Consider the following 13,210-nt stretch of genomic DNA (forward strand, 5'->3'; position numbering starts at 1 on the left):
TGCTTTCGGGAGGGGGTCATGAGAAAGAGTCCAGATGAGCCAGACATCTACAAGAAACCATTAAGATGATGGACGCCTGTTCAACGGAGTCTTGGGCAAGTGTTGAGCTTCATTATTCACCTCTTCTGCAGAGAGGTCACAACGTCCATGCTCCTTTGGCCAGGACAGGTGCTCTGGGGCCCACACTCACATCTTGGAAACAAAGGGTATGGGAGCAGGACCTCAGAATGCTCCTTCTCCGGAGAGCCTGGCAGCCCTGCCTGGAAGCAGGTTTGGGGTATAACAGGCCCAGACCCTTCTAGGCCACCGTGACCATGTCACAGCCACCATCTCACCTGCACCACCATCACCTCTCCCCAAAATCAGCAGGTTCTACCAACAGTCTGCAACTTCCCGTCACAAGAAAACCCCATAAGGCAAAGCCAGATTCCTGATTAATTCAGAAGTGTCTGAACACACTACACAAACAATGACAAATGCTCCCAGTTACCATAATGACCAAGGGCTGTGCCAGGGGCCTGACACCTGTTTGATGGCAAACAGGTTGGGCCATCTCACTGGTCCAGAGTCTAGGAGAGGTTAAGAAACTTGTTTCTTAGTAGGCAAATGGCAGAGCTGAGATTCAAATGACGCCCAACCCACGAGAGTTAGAAAGACAGAATCTGCTGTGACAGAAAAAAGGTTCAAGGCCTAGGAAGAGCTGGGTCAGCCTAAGCCAGATAACAGGGGTGGGCGGCCTCCCTGCCTCATGCCTCTAGGCCAGCATCTCCTGCTCAGCCTCCCTGAGGCAGGGCCCAGGCAGACATAAAGGAGGTGGAGCCTGGGTGGGTCCTTGGGGAGCATCCAGTGCCCCTTCAAGGGCCAGTAGGGGATGGGAGTTAGGAAATTAAGACCTACTGAGTGATAAGGCCAGCCCCATAGGATCTTGGTGAGCCTTAGAGAAAGCCCACAAGGTGGGTATTGCATTACCCATTTCAAGATAGAGGAATAAAAGTTTGGCACGGTCATGGGACCCAAGATACACAGATTCCACCCCAGACTTGTGGACTACAAGGACTCACCACGCTTTCCCTCTGCTGCCCTGAGCTGTGTCTGCTTGGAAAGAGTTTGCCCTTGACCTTAGAGAGATTCAAATCTCTGTTCACCAAGTCTAGGTATCACCTGATTGGGACACTGACCAGACAGGACCAGGTAATATTGGTCTCATCCCTGAATCACCTTCAGGATCATATGAAATTATATCTGTGTGATTATTATCAAAGACTATACTTTCAGGGATCATTTCTATAGTTTGTGATTATTATCAAAAAAAGAACAGTTTCTCATTCTCTTAATTTCCCAGAAATGTGTTCTGTGGGGATGCTTTTTTCCCCTCTTTTGGTATGATAAACCTTCTCTCCTGAAATATTATAATTATTCTTATTTATACTATCAACTGGCTCTTTAAGGACTTTCTGTATAAATACAGTGAAGATAAATTTCAGATAAACTCCCATCTGAATTACTCCACACCTGAACGGCTGATGGTCCGTGGGAATGAGCCCTGGCTGCTCCTGGAGTCTGGGAAGGTGGAGTACACTACCCCTGACGTTTCAGAGAGGGCCTGGGCGGCCAGGCCCTGTCCAGTGGGAAGCGGTTTGATTAGATGGCCTCCCAGACCCTGGAGGTGAGGTCCCGCCCCAAACCAGGCAGGTGCACAGCCGTGCTCACGCCAGTCTGCCTTCAGTTTGCAGCCAAGGCCACAAGGGGCCATCTTGCTCTCTGCACCAGAACACAGACCTGTCTGATTGGACCCAATAAGCCCCTTGGCCCTCTGCCTTCCTATTGGTTTGGCCATGGGTGCCCCAGCAGGAGATGGGAGGGAGGAGACTGAGGCTGGAGCGTTTACTTCTCCGGGGCTCTTGGCCAGCAGGTCCCTGTGGCTAGCAGTCCTCACACCGGTCTCATCAACTTTCTCCACACGCTCCCTGTCCTGAGTGCCCGGAGCCCTCTGTGACCAGCCTCGGTCGCTGCGCTGGCCCTTGTGGTTTTCCTACACTCTCTCCAGCGCTTCTATTAGGTTCTCCACACCTTGCGTTGGCCATGTGTTTCCTGACCCAGGCCAGCCTCTGCCAAGGAACACGGACACCAGTAATAGGAGCTTCCACTTGCAGAGAGTATCTGGGGCCAGTCATTTTACCTGTGGGTCTTGCATAATTCTTCCAGCAACCCTTTGAAGAAAGTGTTCCGCTTTTCAGATGAGGGAAACCAAAGTGACAGACGCTAAGTAACTTGTCCAGTGTGCTCGCTGGTGAACTGGGAACAGGACGAGAGACAGGCAGGTCCTTCTCAGAAGCCTGCACACTTTCTGCTGAGCTGCAATGCCTGCTACTGGAACCAGGGCTGCAGGTGGCATCCTCAGAGGGCCAGCAATAACTGCCACCCCTGTAGTCAGCCCTCATTATCTTGGCACCAATGTGACACTCCTTTTACCTCTTCTGCCATTTACTCAGGACTCCTGACCACCTGGGTCTTCCACAGACTGGGGCCTCCACCTTTGCCCCCCATCAACGCCAAAGCTGGGACATACTGCCTGTCTAAAACTCTAGCTGTTCAACTTGGAAGCTGGGCATTTTGAACTCACCAGTATTTGAACCCAACAGTGCCAGTTAACTTCCCACTTGTGTTTCTGGATCTGCCTCTCATTCACTGCTTTTGTCTTTTCCTTTGCTCACTAACCTCTCCCCTCTTTCTCCTCCCCTTTTGTTTCTCTGTTTCACAGCGTTGTTCATAAGTTTCTGATAGTTGAACAAAGAAAAATGATAATTAACTGCTCTTTAGCAATAAGGAATATCACCAGGAGAAATAATCGACACAAAATACAGCAACACAAGGTTTAAATCGGCGCTCGAGGGAAAGTACAATTAACTAACAGCTAACAAAAGAAGTAAGGCCTCCTTATAAAGTTTAGATCTGCACCATATGCCAAAAAGAAATTGGACTTGGTAGAAATAATGGCTACACACACAACACATACATATACACACACAACAGTGAAAGTAACATTGTCAGTGCCAAAAAAACTGATCTGTGAATTACTTATAAAATTTTGTTATAAAAGTTAAACAGAAAAGTTCTTATTTGATTAATATTATTTCAAGTAAATACCAAAGGAAAAAAATAACTGCAATTAATATATTACATAAAAACCTACAATTATATTGGCATGGTACTTATTTAAAAAATAGTTTCACAATGAGATTTCATCAGTGTTGGCATAATCCTACAAAAATGTAAATATTCAAGTAGTTTTAGGATCAAATATCCTTAGTATTAAAGGGGTTGAATCAAAATGTCAAAGCCAAAAGACTGAGCACAAAACACCCAGTGCCCCCACAGCGGGCCTTCCAGAGCTCTGCACCGTCACACCTCCAGCCCTGATCTCCATCCCAGCCTGTCTCCTGCATCCATTCTAGCCTGCTTCCCACCCAGGCCCTACCCCAGGGTCTGACCTCTGGCCTCATCTCTCCTTCACAGCCTCCTCTTACCCTCTGCCTCCTGACACCTCGCAGTTCCCCTGGCCCTGATTATAACTGAAGTGCTCTATTTGGGGTCTCACTGCTCAACTCCGCAGGTCCAAACAATACCAGTGACCTCTAGCAGTGTTAACCCAGGAAGCTTGGTTCCCCTTAGCTTCACCCCAGCCCAGCCGTTTACCACCGCCCACCCCACTCTAAGCCTCCTGGACCTCATGCAAACCAGATTCCCAGAGATGCCCCAGAGTGGCCGTGTGAGAGCCAGGCAGACTCACTGAGAATGGCAACAACAAAGCTAAACATCTTGAATATCTACCAACCGTCAGACATGCTTAAGTACATTATATAGATTATTTCTGAAACTCAAATCCACCCTGCAAGGCAGGTCTGAACTCCTTCTTCCAGAAATATAACCTGGACCCAGAAAGATTAAACAGCTTGCCCAAGACCATCCAGTTACTAAAAAGTAAATGTGAAACTTGAACCCATTCCTAACTGAGTACCCATCATGACCTCACTCTAGTCATGGCAGACTCCTGTTGAGAACAACTAGAAAAGTAGAGAGATACAAAATAAGTATCAGTTCGGAGGCTTCAGAGAGTTTCCAAGGAGCAAGGGAGGAACTGGGGTGTGGGGACTGTGAGCAGAGAGAAGCCCAGAGTGGTGATCCCAGCATGGGGCCGTTTTCCTGCAGCAAGTCCTGAAGATACTGGGAGTGCAGATGGGAGGCTGAGTCGAGGTTCACAGAGATCTTGGATGAATATTGGTATTCAGGGTTTGCTAAGGATAACCTGGTAAACATTCCAGGCTTTCATTTGAGTCCCTAAGGGCAGTACCTAAAGAGTAAATGTGAACCAGGTACATTTGCCACTGTCATGGAGTCTGAAGCCTAATGTTTGATTGGATTAAGGTGATCTGGCACTACAGAGCCCCTTGCCTCCTAGGCTGCCAGAAATAAATATAAACCATTTTGTAAAAATTGTAACATTAATCTGAGATGTATAAGCTCTAAAGATGGGTGATACAATAATGTTCCCATAGTAACAATAATGCATTATACACTTAAAAATTTGTTAACAGGGTAGATGTGATGTTGTGTTCTTACCACAATATAATGCATTTAAAAATTGCAACATCAGCCAGAGTCTCAAGTTAACACTGTTTAAAATACAATGTCTGACACACAATAAAAAATAACAATGTATTTGAAAGGGTCAGATGACATGATCAAAACTAGGAGAAAAAATAGACAATAGAAACCAATAGACTTACAGGAGGTTTAGATTGTGAAGTTATGAGGCACAATCCTGTTTGATATGTTCAAGAAAATAAAAGATAAAGTTAGAAATTTGAGTAGACGATATAATCTATGAAAAACTAGAAATTCTAAAACTGAAAAAAGAAAAATGAGAGCACAATGAATGGATTTAAGAGCTAATTAAGCACAGTTGCAGAGAGGATTAGTGAACTGGAAAATCCAACAAAAGAAAATATTCAGGGGACCATTCATGCTGTTGCAAAAGGTAAGATTTTCTTTTTTTTATATATAGCTGAGTAGTATTCCATTGTGTAAATGTACCACAGCTCTTTTATCTACTCATCTACTGATGGGCACTTGGGCTGCTTCCAAACCTTGGCTATTGTAAATAATGCTGTAATGAATATAGGCATGAATATATTCTTTTGAATCAGTGTTTCAGGTTTCTTTGGATATATTTCCTGAAGTAGGACCTGGAGATTATTATGCTAAGTGAAATGAGCCGGCCAGAGGAAGACAAATGTCATATGATTTCACTTATATGTGGAATCTAATAAGTAAGATAAACTAACAAACAAAATAGAAACTGACTCATAGATACAGAGAACAAACTGACAGCTATCAGAGGGAATTGGGGTTGAGGGCTGGATGAAAAAGGTGAAGGGGCTAAGCAAAGAAAAAAATGTATAGACATAGACAGTAGTGTGGAGATTGCAGGAGGGAAAGGGAATGAGGGAGGTGGAGGAGCATAAAGGGGAGATAGACGGTGATGGAGGGAGACTTGACAATGCCATATACAGATGATTTGTTGTAGAATTGTACACCTGAGACCTGTGTGATTTTATTAACTAAAGTCACCCAATAAATTCAATAATTTTTTTAAAAAGATGCAGTTAAAAGAAAGAAAGAGAGAAACTTTCTTTTCCAGAGAAAGAAGGAAAGAAAGAAAGAAAAAAGAAAGAAAGAAAGAAAGAAAGAAAGAAAGAAAGAAAGAAAGAAAGAAAGAAAGACAAAAAACTTTCTTTTCCAGAGAAAAGCTCAATGAAATAAAAGGACTGGGGCAAATGGAGAAGAGAGTGGGAGACATCTGGAACATCACTGAAACTAAGGAGAGAGGAGGGAGGACAAAGCAGGAGACCCCGCTGAAAGGAGAAGAGCAAAGGGTGTCCCCATATGTGCTCTCCCCATTCAATTCCTTCCAAATTATTCAAGTTTCTGAGTTCTTTTGTTTTTGCTTTCCCCATTCTATTTCCCATCACCTTTTTTCCTACTTGGTATTTTATGAGAATAACTGAGGTCCAGATATCGGCCACATGTAGCATTAGAGAATCAGGAGGCAATGTTTTCTGGGGGCTTTGAAGAATGACAGAAAGGAATACTCTCTCTCTTTCTTTGGAAAGGAGAATGTAAGGTCTGGAACTGCTGCAACTATTTTGTGAGGATGAAAGACTAGTCTTTGGAGGAAAGGGACACTATAGACACAGAGAAAGTGGGTTCTGTTCTCCTTAGGTCACCCAGTTAAAGCATGCTTGAAGCCACCCCCACCCCAGCCCCCACACATGCACATCTGATGAATTAGGATCACTCAGTTTCCTTTTAAGCCAGTTTGAATCAGAGTGTGGATGTTACAACCAAAGCCACTCTAAGTGATATAAAATTTTGGAAGTACAGCTACTTTTCAGAAAGTATAAAACCATATCTATCCCGAAGAGTATACAAGGGCCTCTGTATCCATTCAAACATTTAAGTTTTGTTATTTTAAAATCTGCTCTGATCGGCAAAACAGTAAAATTTATCTTTAGTTCTAGTTTGCCTATGTCTGATTTCCATGGAAGTTGCATTTTTAATATGTTTATTAACATTTGAGTTTCTTCTCTTGTTTCTTTATGGCTATGACTTACTAAAACCTTAGATTTCCATGCTTGTCCTTGCTCTCATCGTTCAACTAAATTCAAATGAACAAATGCTTTTTTTTTTTAATAATTTTATTTTTTTAATGGGGTGACATCAATAAATCAGGATACATATATTCAAAGATAACAAGTCCAGGTTATCTTGTCGTTCAATTATGTTGCATATCCAGCACCCAAAGTCAGATTGTCCTCTGTCACCTGCTATCTTGTTTTCTTTGTGCCCCTCCCCACCCCCTTCCCTCTCCCATTCCCCCCTCCTCCCCGTAACCACCACACTCTTATCAATGTCTCTTAGTTTCACTATTATGTCCCACCTACGTATGGAATAATACAGTTCCTGGTTTTTTCTGATTTACTTATTTCGCTTCGTATCATGTTATCAAGATCCCACCATTTTGCTGTAAATGTTCCGATGTCATCATTTCTTATGGCTGAGTAGTATTCCATAGTGTATATGTGCCACATCTTCTTTATCCAGTCATCTATTGATGGGCTTTTTGGTTGTTTCCATGTCCTGGCCACTGTGAACAATGCTGCAATAAACATGGGGCTGCATGTGTCTTGACGTATCAATGTTTCTGAGTTTTGGGGATATATACCCAGTAGAGGGATTGCTGGGTCATAAGGTAGTTCTATTTTCAGTTTTTTGAGGAACCACCATACTTTCTTCCATAATGGTTGTACTACTTTACATTCCCACCAACAGTGTATGAGGGTTCCTTTTTCTCCACAGCCTCTCCAACATTTGCTATTACCTGTCTTGCTAATAACAGTTAATCGAACAGGTGTGAGGTGGTATCTCATTGCCGTTTTGATTTGCATTTCTCTAATAGCTAAAGAAGATGAGCATCTTTTCATATATCTGTTGGCCATTTGTATTTCTTCCTGGGAGAAGTGTCTATTCATATCCTCTTCCCATTTTTTTATTGGATTGTTTGTTTGTTTGTTGTTGAGTTTTATGAGTTCTTTGTATATTTTGGATATTAGGCCCTTATCTGAGCTGTTGTTTGAAAATATCATTTCCCATTTAGTTGGCTTTCTGTTTATTTTGTTATCAGTTTCTCTTGCTGAGCAAAAACTTCTTAGTCTGATGTAGTCCCATTCATTAATTTTTGCCTTCACTTCTCTTGCCTGTGGAGTCAAATTCATAAAATGCTCTTTAAAACCCAGGTCCATGAGTTGAGTACCTATGTCTTCTTCTATGTACTTAATTATTTCAGGTCTTATGTTTAGATCTTTGATCCATTTTGAGTTAATTTTTGTACAGGGGGACAAACTGTAGTCCAGTTTCATTCTTTTGCATGTGGCTTTCCAGTTTTCCCAGCACCATTTATTGAAGAGGCTTTCTTTGCTCCATTGTGTGTTGTTGGCCCCTTTATCAAAAATTATTTGACTATATATATGTGGTTTTATTTCTGGACTTTCTATTCTGTTCCATTGGTCTGATTGTCTATTTTTCTGCCAATACCATGCTGTTTTGATTGTCGTGGCCCTATAATATAGTTTAAAGTCAGGTATTGTAATGCCCCCAGCTTCATTCTTTTTCTTTAGGATTGCTTTGGCTATTCGGGGTTTTTTATAGTTCCATATAAATCTGATGATTTTTTGCTCTATTTCTTTAAAAAACGTCATTGGAAGTTTGATGGGAATTGCATTAAATTTGTATATTGCTTTGGGTAATATAGCCATCTTGATTATATTTATTCTTCCTAGCCAAGAACAAGGTATATTCTTCCATCTCATTATACCTTTTTCGATTTCCCTTAACAATGGTTTATAGTTTTCATTATATAAGTCCTTTACATTCTTTGTTATGTTTATTCCTAAGTATTTTATTTTTTTTTGTTGCAATCGTGAAGGGGATTATTCTTTTGAGTTCCTTCTCAGTTGTTTCATTGTTGGCATATAGAAAGGCTATTGACTTCTGTATGTTAATTTTGTATCCTGCGACCTTACTGTATTGGCTTATTGTTTCTAGTAGTCTTTTTGTGGATTCTTTGGGGTTTTCGATGTATAGGATCATATCATCTGCAAAAAGTGATACCTTTACTTCTTCTTTTCCGATATGGATGCCTTTTATTTCTTTGTCTTGTCTGATTGCTCTGGCTAGAACCTCTAGTACCACATTAAATAAGAGTGGAGAGAGTGGACAACCCTGTCTTGTTCCTGATTTAAGGGGGAAAGCCTTCAGTTTAGTGCCATTTAATATGATGTTAGCTGATGGTTTATCATATATGGCCTTTATCATGTTGAGATATTTTCCTTCTATACCCATTTTGTTGAGAGTCTTAAACATAAAATTGTGTTGTATTTTATTGAAAGCCTTTTCTGTGTCTATTGATAAGATCATGTGGGTTTTGTTCTTTGTTTTGTTGATATGGTGTATTACGTTAACCGTTTTACGTATGTTGAACCATCCTTGAGATTCTGGGATGAATCCCACTTGATCATGATGTATTATTTTTTTAATATGTTGTTGTATTCGATTTGCTAGTATTTTGTTTAGTATTTTAGCATCTGTATTCATTAGAGATATTGGTCTGTAGTTTTCTTTTTTTGTGCCATCCTTGCCTGGTTTTGGTATGAGGGTTATGTTGGCCTCATAAAATGTGTTTGGAAGTATTGCTTCTTCTTCAATTTTTTGGAAGACTTTGAGTAGAATAAGAACCAAGTCTTCCTTGAATGTTTGATAAAATTCGCTTGTATAGCCGTCAGGGCCTGGACTTTTATTTTTGGGGAGGTTTTTAATGGTTTTTTCTATTTCTTCTCTACTGATAGGTCTGTTTAGGCTTTCTGCTTCTTCTTGACTCAGTCTAGGAAGGTTGTATTGTTCTAGGAATTTATCCATTTCTTCTAGGTTGTTGAATTTAGTGGCATAAAGTTTTTCATAGTATTCTACAATAATTCTTTGTATATCTACGGTGTCCGTGGTGATTTCTCCTCTTTCATTTTGGATTTTGTTTATATGAGTTCTTTCTCTTTTTTCCTTGGTAAGTCTTGCCAAGGGTTTGTCAATTTTATTGATCTTTTCAAAGAATCAGCTCCTTGTTCTATTAATTTTTTCTATAGTTTTTCTGTTCTCTAATTCATTTATTTGTGCTCTGATTTTTATTATCTCCTTTCTTCGGCTGGTTTTGGGTTGTCTTTGTTCTTCTTTTTCTAGTTCCTTAAGGTGGGAAGTTAAGTGGTTCACTTGGGCTCTCTCTTGTTTGTTCATATATGCCTGAAGTGATATGAACTTCCCTCTTATCACTGCTTTTGCTGCATCCCATAGATTCTGATATGTCGCATTGTCATTTTCATTAGTCTGTATATATCTTTTGATCTCTGCACTTATTTCTTCTTTGACCCATTCATTTTTTAAAAGTATGTTGTTTAGTTTCCACATTTTTGTGGGATTTTTTCCCTCTTTTTTGCAGTTGAATTCTAGTTTCAAGGCTTTATGATCAGAAAATATGCTTGGTACAAGTTCAATTTTTCTGAATTTGCTGATGTTGTTTTTGTGGCCCAACATAAGGTCAATTCTTGAGAATGATCCATGTACACTGGAGAAAAATGTATACTCAGTCACTTTGGGATGAAATGTCCTGTAGATGTCTATCATATCCAGGTGCTCTAGTGTTTTGTTTAAGGCCACTATGTCTTTGTTGATTCTCTGTTTAGATGACCGATCTAGAGCCGTCAGCGGTGTATTGAGGTCTCCAAGTATGATTGTGTTTTTGTCAGTTTTTGTTTTAAGATCAATAAGTAGCTGTCTTATATATTTTGGTGCTCCTTGGTTTGGTGTATATATATTAAGAATTGTTATGTCTTCTTGATTCAGTGTCCCCTTAGCCATTATGAAATGGCCATTTTTGTCTCTGAGTACTTTTCCTGTCTTGTAGTCAGCATTATCCAATATGAGTATTGCTACACCTGCTTTTTTTTTGGATGTTATTTGCTTGGAGTATTGTTTTCCAGCCTTTCACTTTGAATTTGTTTTTATCCTTGTTACTTAGATGAGTTTCCTGTAGGCAGCATACAGTTGGATTTTCTTTTTTAATCCATTCTGCTACTCTGTGCCTTTTTATTGGTGAGTTTAATCCGTTTACATTTAGTGTAATTATTGATACTTGTGAGTTCCCTATTGCCATTTTATATCTTGCTTTCTGTTAGTTTTGTGTCTTGTTTGATCCTTCTCTTTCGTTTTTCTATCTTTTGTTTTTATTTGGTTGTATTCCATACATCTTTCCTCTGTTGCTATCTTTTTTATCTCATGTGCTTCTGTGGTGGTTTTTTCAATGGTGGTTACCTTTGAGTAATGAAAAGGGTCCCTACCCTGTTCATTGTAGCGAACTATTTTGTGAGTACTTTTGCACTCCATCGTCCTTTGCTACTGTTAATCTCCATCTTCTACCCCTCTTTCTTTTTGTTGTTGTCACAGTTTAAATTTGGTTTTATTGTGTTCTTCTAGGAGCTTTTACTTGTGGCTCTGTTTTTTGTTGTTGTTGTTCTTTGTATCTGATTGGAGAACCCCCTTTAGTAATTCCTGGAGTGGGGGTTTTCTGATGATAAATTCCCTCATCTTTTCTGTATCTGTGAATGTTTTTATTTCTCCTTCATATTTGAAGGATAGCTTTGATGGGTATAGTATTCGTGGCTGAAAGTTCCTCTCTTTCAGGACTTTAAATATTGGGGTCTACTCTCTTCTAGCTTGTAGAGTTTCTGCTGAGAAATCTGATGATAATCTAATGGGCCTTCCTTTATATGTTGTATTCTTCTTTTCCCTGGCTGCCTTGAGAATTTTTTCTTTGCTGTTGGTTTGTGTCAATTTCATTATGATATGCCTTGGAGTAGGTTTGTTGGGGTTAAGAAAACTCGGAGTTCTGTTTGCTTCTTGAACTTGAGGCTTTAGTTCTTTCCACAGGCTTGGGAAGTTCTCATCTATTATTTGTTTGAGTATGTTCTCCATTCCATTTTCTCTCTCTTCTCCCTCTGATATACCTATTATTCTTATGTTATTCTTTTTGATGGAGTCAGATAATTCTTGTAGGGCTATCTCATTTTTTAAAATTTTTTTTAAATATTTTATTTATTGATTTTTTTTTAGAGAGAGAGAGGAGTGAGAGAGAGAGACAGAGAGAGAGAGAAGGGGGAGGAGCAGGAAGCATCAACTCCCATATGTGCCTTGACCAGGCAAGCCCAAGGTTTCGAACCGGCGACCTCAGTGTTCCAGGTCGACGCTTTATCCCACTGCGCCACCACAGGTCAGGCCTCATTTTTTTAAATTTTTGAGTCTCTTTCTTCTTCTCTCTGTTGTGCCTCAAGTTGCTTGTCTTCTATTTCACTAATCCTCTCTTCTATCTGACCTGTTCTATTAGCTAAGCTTATTACTTCGTTTTTCAGCTCGTGAATTGAGTTTTTCATCTCTGTTTGATTTGTTTTTATAGTTTCAATTTCCTTGGACATATATTTTTTGTGTTCATTGAGTTGTTTTCTGAGCTCCCTAAATTGCTTTTCTGTGTTTTCTTGTATATCTTGGAGGATTTTTAGGATTTCTATCTTGAATTCTCTGTCATTTAGCTCCAAGGTTTCCAATATATTAAATTTTTTCTCCATAGATTTTTTCTCATCTAGCTGTGTTACCTCTCTTTCTTTTGTATCCATGATATTTGATTTTCTCTTCCTTAATGGCATCTGAGGGTGGTTTTGTTGATAGTATTAATGAGATTTAATAAAGAATAAAAAGTTAAAAAAAATAAAAATAATAATAAAAAAATAAAAAATCGAAAAGAGTTGTTTTATTAAAAAAAATTAATAATGAAAAATAAAATAAAATAAAAATTTTTTAAAAAGGAAATTATTCCCCCCCTCCTTTTTTCCTTTCCTCTCCTCTCCCCTCTTTCTTGAGAAAATCTTGTGGTGAACTGTGAATTATAACAAACAATGCCTGTGATGGAGGGCCTGAATTGGGGAAAAGTAATAAAGGGGCAAAAAAAAAGAAAAAGAAAAAAAAAGAGAGTATAGACCTTCAAAAAGCAAATAAGGAAAAAATTTGGGTCAAGAATAAAATGATTTGCTTTTAGGTGTTGGTTGTCTAAGAGTTATGATGAGAGGAATAAGAGGAAAATGGAAAAATGGGGGGACAAATTAAAAAATTACTATTGTATTTAGTGAACAAGAACTAGATAAAATGGAGAGCCAGGGATGGGAGCACTGCTAGTGAGTTAAAAAGATGAAGTAAAAAACCCCCAAAATGCCACAAACATAAGTTTGAGTTCCAGATAAGATAATTTGTTTGTTATTGAGGTTTGAATGAGAGGAGATGTAAAGGAGAAAGGAAGAAACTAATATAGAGGGAGAAAAGAAAGAGAGAGAGAGAAAAAAAGAGGGAACCACTAAAAGAAGAAAAAAGAAAGGAGAGAGAGAGTTAAGGGTTTTGGAGTGCAACCCTCATAGAGAGAAAGGAAGAGAAGAGAAAAGATAATGGGAGATGTAACACTTATGGGTAGTGTAGTTCAAGGAGAGGAGAGAGTAAGACCGGC

The 13,210-nt window shown here is 39.6% G+C and overlaps 1 pseudogene; it reads left to right on the forward strand.

The window, feature by feature from the left end:
• Positions 1 to 1,259: 1,259 nt before the first annotated feature.
• LOC136307042 (small nucleolar RNA U3) lies at positions 1,260 to 1,346 on the forward strand (annotated as a pseudogene).
• The last annotated feature ends 11,864 nt before the right edge of the window (positions 1,347 to 13,210 follow it).

The sequence above is a fragment of the Saccopteryx bilineata genome, chromosome 5 (genome assembly GCF_036850765.1).
Source record: "Saccopteryx bilineata isolate mSacBil1 chromosome 5, mSacBil1_pri_phased_curated, whole genome shotgun sequence".
Lineage (NCBI taxonomy): Eukaryota > Metazoa > Chordata > Mammalia > Chiroptera > Emballonuridae > Saccopteryx > Saccopteryx bilineata.